The sequence below is a fragment of the Ammospiza nelsoni genome, chromosome 4, assembly GCF_027579445.1.
Source record: "Ammospiza nelsoni isolate bAmmNel1 chromosome 4, bAmmNel1.pri, whole genome shotgun sequence".
Classification (NCBI taxonomy): Eukaryota; Metazoa; Chordata; class Aves; order Passeriformes; family Passerellidae; genus Ammospiza; species Ammospiza nelsoni.
In genome coordinates, this window is record NC_080636.1 from 67,859,773 (window position 1) to 67,872,868 (window position 13,096).

The following is a 13,096-nucleotide window of genomic DNA, read 5'->3' on the forward strand; positions in this document are numbered from 1 at the left end:
CCTCTTGTTTGCTCTAGGAAATTCAGCTACTTCTCTAGGGCTAAGTGCAGGAGGATTTTTTTTTCTGGTTTCTGAACTTAAACAGGGACAGAGAAATAAGTACAGGAAGTTTCCCTTGATGCTTACTAATTTTTTTCCTAGCCCTTGATTGCTGTGTGCATAACCAGGAGCTGGAGCATGTATATTTTGAGATGATGGTGGGAGATTAAATGCCCCTAGCTAGAACAGCTGTGTTATTGCACGTGGTTTGGTTTTCACAGTTTCAATAATGTGGATAATGATGTGAAGATTATGTGTTTCCACTTTCAGTTCTACAAGGAAAACTTTCTAGGAACTTTGTCAATCCTCTCTTTAACGTGCATGTGTGCTTGAAGCCTTCAACACTTTTTTCATGTCCTCTTACACACAGCCAAAGTCTCTTTAAAACTTCCCACTTTACAGCAGTGACATACTCTCTGAATAGATGTTGTGCAAATGTTTTTCCTGTCCAGCCCAACCCCAAGAAATAAACCCAAACACCAAGAAATTATCTTTAAATTATAAAATGTGGGTGTCAGTACATGAGAGGAGGTGGGGGAGAGCAGCTCTTGCTGCCAAAGGCCAGGGTGAGGGGCAAGGCTGGAGACAGGCAGCTCCTCTTGTGGTGCCTTGTGCCAAGTGGCCTGCTGGTGCTTCAGCCTCTTTCCAAGAGGAATCAGACCTGGCTGGCAAGTCTGTGCTCCAAGATTAGCCAGGATTTAAAGATGTAGAGAGGAGGAGCCACTCCAGACTGCAGGTGAGGAGGTGCTCCTGGTGGGGAGCACCTTCAGGGCTGGAGACCTGACTGTCCCCATAATGTGTCCTGCAGCAGAGCCCAGGGTGCCAGCTCCACCTCTGCTCTGGCTCCCAGTTCCTCACAGACAGCATTACAGTACCCATGGTGAGCCTGAGGCAGAGACTGCACCCAGAGCAGCACTGACCCCACACACCGGTGTCCAACATACAGGAAAAGTGATGGAGAGGCAGCATGTGATTTTAGGCTTTGGTAAAAGTGTCATAAAATACAAAATGGAACTGTTTAAACTAAAGACAGGGTAAGGGGGAAAAAAAGCTGAGAACAGTCTTACTTGCTGTTTTGTAAATCTGTTTGTTGTGTGCTCTTATTACAGCTCATAATATTTTTTTTAATTTTTGCTTTTTGCAACTTTAAAGTTTATGTTCAAATAACATAAAATAAATTATGAATTATATATATAATAAATAACATATATAATAAATACAATAACATATAATACAAATATGTCTGTGCACTATCAAACTTGATAGCCCTGTCACCTTATGGAACTGTTTATGGATACAGGGACAAGCTTTAGGAGTGATACCAAGACTTGAGTAGAAAGGAGCTCAGAAGAAAAAATCATTTTACCCAAATAAAATTATGTTACATCAGTAGCTCTGAAAACATTTGAATGTTACATCATTTTGCATTTTATGCCACTGCTAATGCATAAAGCAGGATACTGAGAATCTGGGTGAAAATGGGGATGAAGCTTGCTGTCTGAGAGCAATGATTGTAAATACAGTGCCTTTTCCTTGCAGAGGGAGCATGGGTTAATATGTTAACATTATATGAGCATAATATGTTAGGGTTATCCCAGCAGACATCTTGCTGGAATTACAGATGCCAGGCATTTTTCAGGGACTTGTCAAAAGCACAGCTCACAGCCAGTTGCTAATTTAAAGATGTATATACCTTGTGACAAGTCTTTTTTTCCCTAAAATGAATAAGAGCCTAACCTAAGGAAGGGTGCAGGACCTTTATAACTAATATTTTGTGGACCCTAATTGGTCTAATGGGTGTTCAGTGCACTGCAAATGCCTGGTATGGATGGTTGCTGCTCCTACCAGTACATGGCATCAATGATCATTTGCAAGCCAGCAACAGCTTCATCTTCCATTCCATTCCATTCCATTCCATTCCATTCCATTCCATTCCATTCCATTCCATTCCATTCATGTTCAGGCACTTCAGTGACTTTAAAAACCAGCACTCTGTCACATTAACACCTAAGAGCAGTCTCCTGGCAGGGTCCAGGTTTTAGATAGAGATCCTCTCCAGAAGCCTGGTCTCTTACCTGAGATGTCTGGCCATGCTTGCAGGCATGATCTCTGCATGCCCATTTTGGGGTGATTGCAGTGGATCTCTCCTGCAGTAGTGGGAGAGGCTGTGCACATTGCTGTGCCCAGCACATTCTCCCTGCTCAAGGGGACAAGAGCATGTCCTCTGCTGGTTTTGGTGAGGGGAAAGCTGAGCTGGGGTCATCTATGGAGGATTGTGCAAAAAAGAGGAGAGAGCAGTAGATGCAGGCAACCATGCCATGCTTTCCTGCTGAGGAAAAGCACCAGGACTGCTGCCTTTTTTGTATTTAAGTTGCAGACATTGTCTTCTTTTTTTTTTTTTTTTTTTCTCCCCAAGGCGAGTGCATTTGGCCAAGTAGCACAGTAGGGGGTATTAAAAAATCCTGCCTGACCACGGTGCTTCCCTTCCCTATAGCTATTTATTGTACCATGGAGCACAACAGCTGCACTGGGCAGCCACGTGACACCCAGGTCTGGCCTGTGCCAGCATCTCAGCCCCTCCAACCCTCTTATTTATACTGCGACTTTCATGGCAGCCATCTCACCCCACCTCACTGTTATAATTAGACCTTGAAAACCAGTTCAGATAAACATAACTCCAACGTTAAAAATCTCCAAACTGATTGACATAAGCAAGTAAAGTAGTGTGGGGCTGGGGAGTTTGCTCAGATGTGCCCTTGTCACCGTGATTTTGGCAGAGTAGGCGGGCTCTGGTTTGAATGAAAGGCAGCTTTCAGGTAGTGGTCTTTGGTTCTGTTACCTTAGAGCAGAGCAGGGTGCACTCATGTTTAACTGCTGTAAAGTTGATACAGCTCAGGCCTTGTCAGCACTGTGGGTGTGCTCCAAGTCCAGCCACTGATCTAATTTCACTGCAGATAGGCGAAACTAATCAAAGGACAGTTGTATCCTGCAGTACAGGTGCCTGAAATGCAAGATGTAATTGAACAAAGAGAGAATTTGTTGATGACCCAAGAACAAACCAGTGAGGATTTTCCTGGGTTAAGATGAAGAATTAAGGAAATTGGGATTTGAGACACAAACCTGATACTGTAAAGAAAGTGGAGGAGGCTCTTAGAAATATGGGCCTTTTATTGTTATTATGGCCTGATTTTGTTTCAGGGGGTTAAGAATCTCCTCTTTGAACTCAGAAATTAAATTTGCATGTTTATTCAGTGTGTGAGTCAGCTTTCTTTCTCAGTTCTGACAGACTGTAAGTTTTAGTACCTGGAACCAGAATTTGGGACCTCTTGTAGGCCACCTTTATTTCTCCAGTTTTTACATTTAGGGCATGTCATGGGTTGGAGGGGAACTGGGCTATGAGTGAGCTCCCAGGAAATCCTAAGTTTGAAACATGAAATTCATAAGGTGCTAATTCTCTACATCATTATTTTTATGAACATTAAAATTTAATTAACTTCTGTTTTTCTTTGAAAGGATTTGATAGTCCAGGAATCTGCTTGCCAGAGCTGGAATAAACCAAAACTTCGTGGTCTGTAATCTATTAGGAAGTGTATGCACAAGGGTCAAAGCCCCCAACTTACATCCAGGAAATTTCAATTATTTAAACTACATTTCTTGTCTATAATAACCCAGATCTTTGCAGCCTTAAAAAAAAACATAGTGCTGGCCAAAGTATATATGCTATACCCGCAGAAAGTATTTTACTAACTGGTGTAAAAATTAAATATTGCACAAATACAAAAAGCACAAGATCTTCATGTATAAATCAGGTTTCCCTGTCATATTTTTGCAGGGATCAAAGGATCCCCCCTGGGAGTCATCCTCACAGTCCTGAGGACCATGTAAAATTCACACTCTAAACATCCACCAAAGCAAGGAGGCTTCACTGCAGAGCTGCAGCCCTTCACCACGTGTTTGCTGCTCTTTTACCTGGAACACACAGAACTGTGCCACCCGAGGGTTTCACAGCATGTGCCAGTGTCAGACAGAGTTCTGTGAGCTTTTGTGCTCCTGGCATGGCTCCAAACTGGGCACAGAATAGCACCAAGTATTGGAGGTACTTAGCCAGAAGCCAGGTGGGCTGCGTGGCTCAGTGAGGCCAAGCAACCTGTACCACAGCCAGGAGCAGAGCACAGGTGCTTTCACAAGCAAATCCCTTTCTGTATCACCAATGAAAGCTTGGGAGTCATTGTCTTCTGGGATGGAAATGGCCTGGCAGAGAAAAGCAATGATGAGATTGAAACTATTTTTAAGCTGCTGAAATGAAGTCGAGTTGTTTGGGAAATGCTGCTGAAATGCAAGGTTGGTTTAGTACAGGTTTAATTGCAGTCCTGAGCCTGACCAAAATAAATTGAAACTCTGTAAATGAAAAGTTCATTTACAAAAACACCCAGTATAAAAAATGCAGGTTCAACATAGCGATCTCAGAATATAACAAAATGTTTATCTGCTTGAGTAAGGGAACATTGACTTCTGAATGTTCACTGAATTGAGTTAGTGAATTTTGACTTCTGTATTAGTTCAAGTCGTGTCAGAGTGTTTCTGGCAAAGCTGCAGACAATGACTTTATAGCAATTGATCTGGATGTAACAAAGCTCCAAGAAGCTGAACAGCAGTTATTCTGTGGCATGTTTTGCAAATGATAAAAATCCATTTAAATAACAGGTGCATGTTCATAATCATATTCATCAAAGGGGAGCTGCACACCCAGCATACCTTGGAGATGTCTCACCAGTGCACAAATAGGGATCTTAATCAGCATCTCCAGAAAAAAAAAAGCAAACTGTGGAGTCAGGTGTGAGGGTGAAGGTGGGGGCAGTCTGGTTGATGCCAAGAAGCAAAATGTCACTTTGATTCTTCATCTGCTATCATGGTTACAAGAAATAACCTAGGCAGCAGCAGCTCCCATTAGCACTTTGAAAAACGAGCTTTTGCTTGTTTGGGATTCAAGGTGAAAACTGCTTTTTGGATTTTGAAGTGGCAGGTTCTGCTCACATTTCTGGGCTGCTTCACATTGTAGGAAGGTTCAGCTGGCTGCTCTCTGCCACCAGCATGTAGTTAGGTACTCTATGCTTCCTTTAGGATCTAAATACAGGGTGTGTAAACGATCCTCCTTGCAACTTAAACAGCTTGACACCAGAAAACCCCTTATTTTTCTGTCCTCCTATTTTGCTTTAACATTTGAAATGTATAGAAATACAATACATTGAAGCAGAGGTGTTTCAGGGATGTCCAAGTGTAAACACACAATCACACTGGTGAGCAGCAGCAGGGGAAAGGGGAAATCTTATCCAGGAGGAGCTGGCACATAACTGGTGCTGTGGGTCTGTCAGGCCCTTCAGACTGACACAGGAGCAGATGGTTATCTACAGGAGCACACAGTGCAAGGAAATAAAGGCTGCAGCAGATCTTCCATGATAAAGCCCCGTGGCTTCAGGGAGCCCTCATACTGTCAGGTTGATAAACAGATCTTTCTTATTACAGATTTTTATCTTGCAAAAAAAGCAGCATCCACAACAAAGTCACCGTGGAAATTGCCTCTGAAGCCTGCTGCAAAACTGGGGAAAAGATGTCCAGGACTGACATATTTTGGAAGGATATCCTGTGCTAGCTAAATATTATTGAGCATGAATTTCAATCAAGCCAAGGCAAAGCCAGCTGGTGCAGTGGCACCTTGCTCAGAGAATGGGCTAAGAAGGCATCTGTCAGAGAGCTCTTCCCAAAGCCCTCCCAGTGATTGTACTCAGAGAAGCAAGCCTCACATAAAGCTGGGCTTGCTTTAGGCTACCTTGGTGATCTACTAAAGAGCTTGGAGTGCCAAATTACCAGGGAGAGAGAGTCCTTAGCCAGGCTTTTAAGTGACTCAAGCCAGGACAGATGGAAAAATGCTGTTCACAAGAGGCAATGTCCTAGTGCCCTTCTGAATGCAAAGAGGTGAGTAGTAATTTTAGCGTTTTCCAGCAACATCAAAGTAGAATATTTCTTTTGCAAGGGCAGAAATAGCTCAAATTAGTCAAATGGTAATAATTCCATAAGCCATAGGCAAGTTTTGCACTGTCAGTGCAGTCCATGCACTCCCCCATTTCCACTGCTGCAGGGGGAGAGGGGCTTCCAAATCTGCTCTCACTCACCTAATCTGATCTTACTCTCAAGAACAGCTCATTTCAGCCCTTCCATCTGTACAAGAGGCTCTGAAGGTGTGACAAAAAGTAGTTGCTAATCATTTAATCTGTGCACCAGGGTGCTGCTGACAAGTCCAGCTCCCTGTAGAGGAGCTGAGTCCAAAAAGAAACTCTTCTTGTGGGAATTGCTGCTGTGGCAGTCACAGTCCTTCAGAAGAAAATACAGTATCCTGAGTGGAAAAAATAGAGAAAGTGCCCTTCCTTCTCTAGCAAGGAGGTGTACTCAAGTATTGCTAAACTAGATGGGCTCCCATATGCCAGCTATGTGCTTGCAAACACCTGTGGCAAATCCCTTGGTTGTGTGAGGGATTCTTCCCCACCTATGTTTTATTTCAAAGGTTTCCTTTGAAAATAGAGATTTGTGATTTATTTATAGAGAAGAAAGAAATCAACATGCAAAGCTCATATTTCAAATTCTCACTGATTTTACAGCAGAAAGTCAGCTGTTCAGACACTTGAAAATACTTGTCTTTAATATGTGTTGGGAGGGAGCTAAACATGTGACAGAGAGATGCACATCCACAAGTTCTTCTTGAACAACCATTTCCTTTTCCCCTGCATTTCAACCCATTTCTAGCTGTTGTCTTAAAAGCCCTGTGACTGGATTTTTGAGTGAGAACATGAACCTCTTTCCTTTGAGCAGGCCTTCTGCGGGAAGGTGCTTTGTACCTTCCCTTTGCATGGATTTCCCCATCTGTAAGGCAGGGCTGACAACTCTGACCTCATCTTCTGAGTGCTGCAGGCTGACAGGCATGAGCCAAATCATCTCCTAAGAAGAAATAGTAACGTGTTTACTTCATGTAGTAACACAAAGCGCTGTGATTGCAGACTCAAATGAAGAACCTTAGGGGCTCAAGTAGAGTGAGAAAGAGCTGTTGAAGAGGAGGGGGGAAAAGAAAGATCAGTTCTTTCAATCTTCCCAATTTCTAATCCATGGCAACCTGGTGCTGGAGACAGCTGAGGGAGCTGCATGTCACCAACACATCTCTCAGCTGCCTTGGCCACTCACCCTCCTTGCCCACCCTTTGGGCTTCCCTGGCTATTGCTGGCTCTGTATTTATACCACACTCCCCAGATACTGCAGGGCTGGCTGGGGTGTAAATACTGCCAGACAGCGATCTGTCACTCCTGTCACTGTCCTGACAGGCCCCAGGATGGCACTAATATGGGTTAGCAATGGGTTTCTGTGCTGGGAGAATTCTGAGATGCTTTCTGACACCATGAATTCTCCCACTGCTGAGCTCCCACCTTGGCATTCAGTGCTTGCATGTACACTGAGGGAAACTGGGACAACCCTGGGACAAACCTCTTTTGTTGCTGCCAGCATTGTTTTGAGCTGTGCCATGATAGAGATGGGCTATAAGGCTTGCTGCTCCTATAGCAGTGAAGGAGTGAAGTACAAATCATGATGGACTTGCTACCACACTGTTTATTTTGGGCAGAACTGGCTCCTCTCCAAGTGGCACAGAGCACAGCTTTAAGACAGTCGTGATTCAACCACCTCTGCTTTTGCAAACAGGCACCTGAGCAGGGAAACCAGTCACAGGCATCCCTGGAGAGTAGTCACAGGCTTCTGGAGGTGTCATTCATCAAAATCAAAGACTTTGAGCGTTTCTGTGGCACTAGGAAAAGAATAATACCATGAGAGGATGTAAAGGAGTGCAGAAGTTATGAGGGCAGAAAACAGTCCTTTTTCCTACCATTTTGACTTCATAACCAACAAGTTCACAGTATTCTAAATGCTTTTACCACTTGCACTAAAGCAGCAGTGAAGGAGAAAATTGTAACCAAAAGAAAATGCAGGCAATCTCATACCTTTTATAAAACTAAGCATCAAAACAGTCTTTTGTTCCTAGTTACTTTAGAGTAGGTAAAATATATCTAATTCTGAACTGTTGGGTAAGAAAATGATGTGCATTTGATATATACTTCGAGATACCACTAGGGGGGAAAAAATCCTTTGATATACCACATGGGGAAAGAGTGTTAAATCCCTGAAGCTTTCTGTGTTGAGGGATGGAAATGATGGGCAAGTGTTTCCATCATGCCAGCAGAGGAAAGATGGATGAGAGTAGCCCCAGGCACTGAAGCAGCATAATAACACACCTGGGGTGCTTGGGTGCTGAAAGCAGTTTGTGAACTCTTGGGAAACATGAGAGCAAAGGAAAGCTCAGAGGTTTTCTTGCAGCACAGGACATGCACCACCAAATTTGCAGGCAAATGTTCAGGGAGCCAGAGAAGATGTAAAAGGGTAATGACAAGGTAGATAGGAACTATCTACAGGGTAGGTAGAAGTAATGAAGAAGGAAAAATGGAGGAAAGAAACAACCTGGAGTGGAGAGGTGAGAGGCAGGTAATAAAAGAGAAAGCCCAGAGCTTCACTGTTGGTTGTAGTTGTAGTCCTAGCAATTACTTTTTGCAGACTGTATTTAAATAGCTTACAGTACCTATGGGCCATGGTATAAGCACCTGCTCCCCCTCAAAGCTAATATCATTGAGGAGAAATAAAAAAGGGAATTTGTAAACATGTGTCAGTCTCGGGGATCCTAATGCAACCTATATGTCAAGGATATCTGATGGATATTCTCCTGGGTTTAAGTGGGGAATTGTATTACTGCTTCAAGAATGGTGGTAGGGAATATATATTTTCATTAGAATGAGAATTAAAATCTTAATCTTTGGTTTAATTAAAATGATATAATTCTTTAACCTTAACACTAAGTGTCTCTGGATCATACACAATCTGTGATAGAGAAACTGAGGTTCCATTGCAATCTGTAGCTCCCAAAAGATGAAGTATAACAAAGAAGTATAACAAAGAAGTCCCTGCGATGCATTAATGTGTGTGTGTACCCAGGAGGAGGGAAACACCAGCAGGCAGGAGCTGGAGAAAGTTGTCTGAGGGAGAAGCAGGTGTACCAGCCTACCTGTACAGTGCTGCCTGGGTGCTGGCCAGGTGGTAAGCTGGTGGGTATTTGGCACAGGAGAATTTGCTGGATTTATAGTTTTGTGTCCAAGATGGACTGTGCTTTGGAAAATACAGGAACTATACATTGTTGGCACTGTTGGGAAGCAGGACAGGGATGGCATTTGCTGGACACAATGCCACCATTCTCCATACCAGCCTGCAGAAGAGCCTATTTGAGAGAACAGTCAGAGGGAAGGGAACTCTTGCTTTTCTCAGTGCCAAAGAACTAATGGTTTATCTCTATTGTTTTATGGGCTGGACTGAAAGAACAAGGGATTCCAGAAATGTGAGACTCGATCAGAAGGAGGCTCAGGAGGCCACTGAGAGCTGTGAAGTGACAGAGACACAGGTAGAAGACAAGAGGTGTATGATGACAGGGGGCAAGATGGGGAGATCCTGCTCAGCGCTCCTCATCCTGAGCATCCCCCAAGCTGGAGAATTTCCTCCCAGTGTGGAGGATGTGTGCTGATGATGCACAGCAGCACCTCATCCTTGCCCTGCAAGGACAGAGAAAGGCTCAATGTCTGGAGGAGCAGGCTCTCTCTGCAGGTCTTTTCATGCCAGGAGCTGCCAGGTCTGTGTGCCCATCCTCCCCGGTGCCACGTCTGCTGGCTCCCCAGGGATGTGGCCCCTGTGGGACTCAGAGAACAGCACAGTGCCCTCCTCAGAGCTTGGGCTGACAAGGGCAGTGCAGCAATGTCATCCTCCAGGGCCTGCCTGCCCTGTGGGGGTATTTCCATTTGGGTGAACTGATGTGCGGAAGGGTAATGTTGTTAAATTTTGGCATATAAACAAGCATATAAAACATTAGGGGAAAATTAAAGTCAGAACAGCCTGTGGAGGTCATCCAGTCCAACTTCCATCCACAAGTCTGCTGCCCACTCTCTGTGCCCCTATCAAGGGCAGTTGTATGAGTTTTTAAAAATAGTTTTTGTCAGTGCAGTAATTACATCATAATTATCTCATTATGTAGCCATAAAAGTGAGGATGTTGATAAGAATTCAGAGGAAAAAGAAGACAAAATGACATCAGAGCTCTTAACTCTTAATTCCCCCAGAATTAACATCAGAGTTAAACCACGACTATGAATCTGGAATGTTACCCATGGATATGTGTGGGTTTGCATCTGGTCTTTTGGTTAAGTATTCAAATATGCATTCAAAATTATTTATGTAGTCAGAACACATATGGCCTTACTGAATTAAGTAGTGCTTGTTCACATTGGGTTTGCTGACCTAATTTTCAAAAAAGTGAAGAGGTTGTAGAAAAAGGCTAATTATTTTGGTGACAATAGTGAAAGCATAATTTCTAGCACCATAAATGGTATGGTTATTTTCAGAAAGAACTGAGGGTCAAACAGCCTTTTAGGACTGGAAGTGTGAGACAATGGATAACCATTGTACTGGTACTGTCAGTACTGTCAGTACTATACGACACAAGAAGAAAAAGAAAATTTTAAGGAAGTCTTTCAGAAAGTTCCTTTTTTTGACATAACCCTCCTCATTCGTATACAAGTAGATTCACACATTATTTTTTAAGATACGTGTCTGCTTTGTAGCACTAGCTTTGCTGATGATATAGGAGTTGCTTGGGGGTTTTTATGATTTAAAGAAGTGTGGGATAATTTTATGATTAAAAAGACAGAAGTGTGGGATAGAAGGAGTAGAGGGCTGCAACCCTGCTCCTCATAGACTCTCTTCCCAGCCCAACACCTCCATCCCAGGGAGCATTTTACTTCCTGAGAAAGAAGGTTGCTTGAGATGTAAATTAAAGTTTATATACCTTGCTATGTGGCAAGGAAAACCATAACATTGGAATTGGTTCGTTGGCCATTTAAAAAAGCACCATAGTGAACCCTGTGATGCTGTCAGCAGGTAGCTCTTATTGATGTGTGACATAACTGGTTGTGATTTCTTCCTGGACGGATATCTGCTCCTAAAAATAAATGTGACACAGTTTGTGTTTTTAGCAAGATGGCACAAATACTTTTCAAATTACTCTGTTGACTAGAAAACAATTGCACTTCACCCTCTGATGAGGGCTGGCACCTGCTGCCTCCTGAAGTTTATTTGCAGCATGAATCATCAGCGGGGCCTTGAAGTGCCATCAGTCCATTTTAGGCTCTGAAGACCCGGAACACATGAAGACCTGGCCTTTTATGGACTCCACCTGGAAGCCCTTCTTCTGCTGAAGCATCTGAATCTTTCTTTTGCTCCTCGTCCTGCATCCCTCCTGTGGGAAGGGCCTGTAACCTGCATCTCCAAATGATGGAGTTCATGCTGCTGTGGCTGCAGTTTCTGGTCATTCCAGGGCAGAGGCAGCTCCCTTTGGCTCCACCAATCCAAGTGCTGAGGACCTCAGTTTCCAGATTGTGATCTCACTGTGCAGAAGCCAGGCACCAAGCAATCTTTGCCACCCTGTGGCCTGTAAAGGAAATGAATGAAATGCGATCGTATCCATAAACCAAAGGAGCAGTGAAAAGGATATTTCTGTACAAAGACATACAGGCTTTTCTCATCAAAAATGGGGTCAAAGCTGGTCTGTTCTATTACTTTCAGAGAGAACTTTTATGTGTTATATTCTTCCCCAAACTGCTAGTGGCTTTATAGCCATAATCTCTTCAATTATTTCTGCATGCATTTTGCCATATTCAGAAATAATTTACAACCTAGAGATACAAGGATCATAAATGTCTCTACCTCAGAGCTGCAGAAACTCGATACTTTTCAATGCCCTTGGATGCTAACAGTGCTGGGTGTTATTATAGTAGCATTTACTCAGCCACGCTGCCCTGCTGAATGCTCAGGGGCATGCTAAGAAATAGATTGGTCCCTTAGAAAAGGGAGTGGAAGGCAAGTCAGGATGTGGCATGGTTTCCCAGGCCACAGGAAGGAAAGCAGCATGAGCTCCATGCCTCTGTGAGCCTCTGAGGCTGTTGCAGTGGCAGTAAATTCAGGGTTTCCAGTGAGTGCAGAGCACACGTGCAAGGCAGCAGCGTGTCGGGGTGCCAAAGTTAACTTCAGGTGAGCTGGCTCTGGAGTCAGCGGCAGTGCAGGCTCCACACCAAGCCCTGTGCAGGAGGGAGCTGCCCTGGCTGAATGCACGTGGGCACAGTGGGATACAGTCCTTGTCCCTGCGGTCTGTGCTGCTGCCCAGCAAGGTCAGGAATGTGTAATGATGGGGACACACTCATCCTGAGCCACCCTGCACGGAGTGGGCACGTTCTGGGTGTCCTTGGGTACCTCCTGCCATGCACACTGCTCCTGTGTGCCAGAGCCTCTCAAATAGCTCCTGAGAGCTGCACAGCCAGCCCCACACTCCTGCACTAAGACAAGACAGCTGCAACTGATCTCTCTTCCCCTTTGCCACCTACTTCAGCTAGGCACGGCTGGCAAGAGCTTCACTTTCCTTAAAATTCCCAAAGGTCTCCTGCCCTGAATGAACATGACCCATGCAGAGCTTGATTAGACCGTCTACCACCCACAGCATTTCAGTATGATTGACTCAGACCCTGAGGGCTTTGAACCTGCTCTTCCTGACCTGGATTAGAGCTGCTAAAATATGGGCACAACAGATGTCTCCTCTGTCCCACAGGTGCCAGTCTGCCCCTTAGGTGCCCCTACATGCACCTCCCTTGTTGCTGCAAGGTCCCTGCAGACACTGGCCCCATCCAGGAGAATTCCAGGTGTTAGCTTGTTCAAAATGTGGTTGCATCATGCAGTATTGCAATAATTTGCCTGTAAGAGGTGAACATCTAAACGGAACATAAGCCATAAATTACAGCTGGGAGGCAAGAAGATGTTGGAAAAATCCACAGCAACCTGAATTTTTCTGGGACTTTACATGAGACTGTCAGATCAGCTTGAAA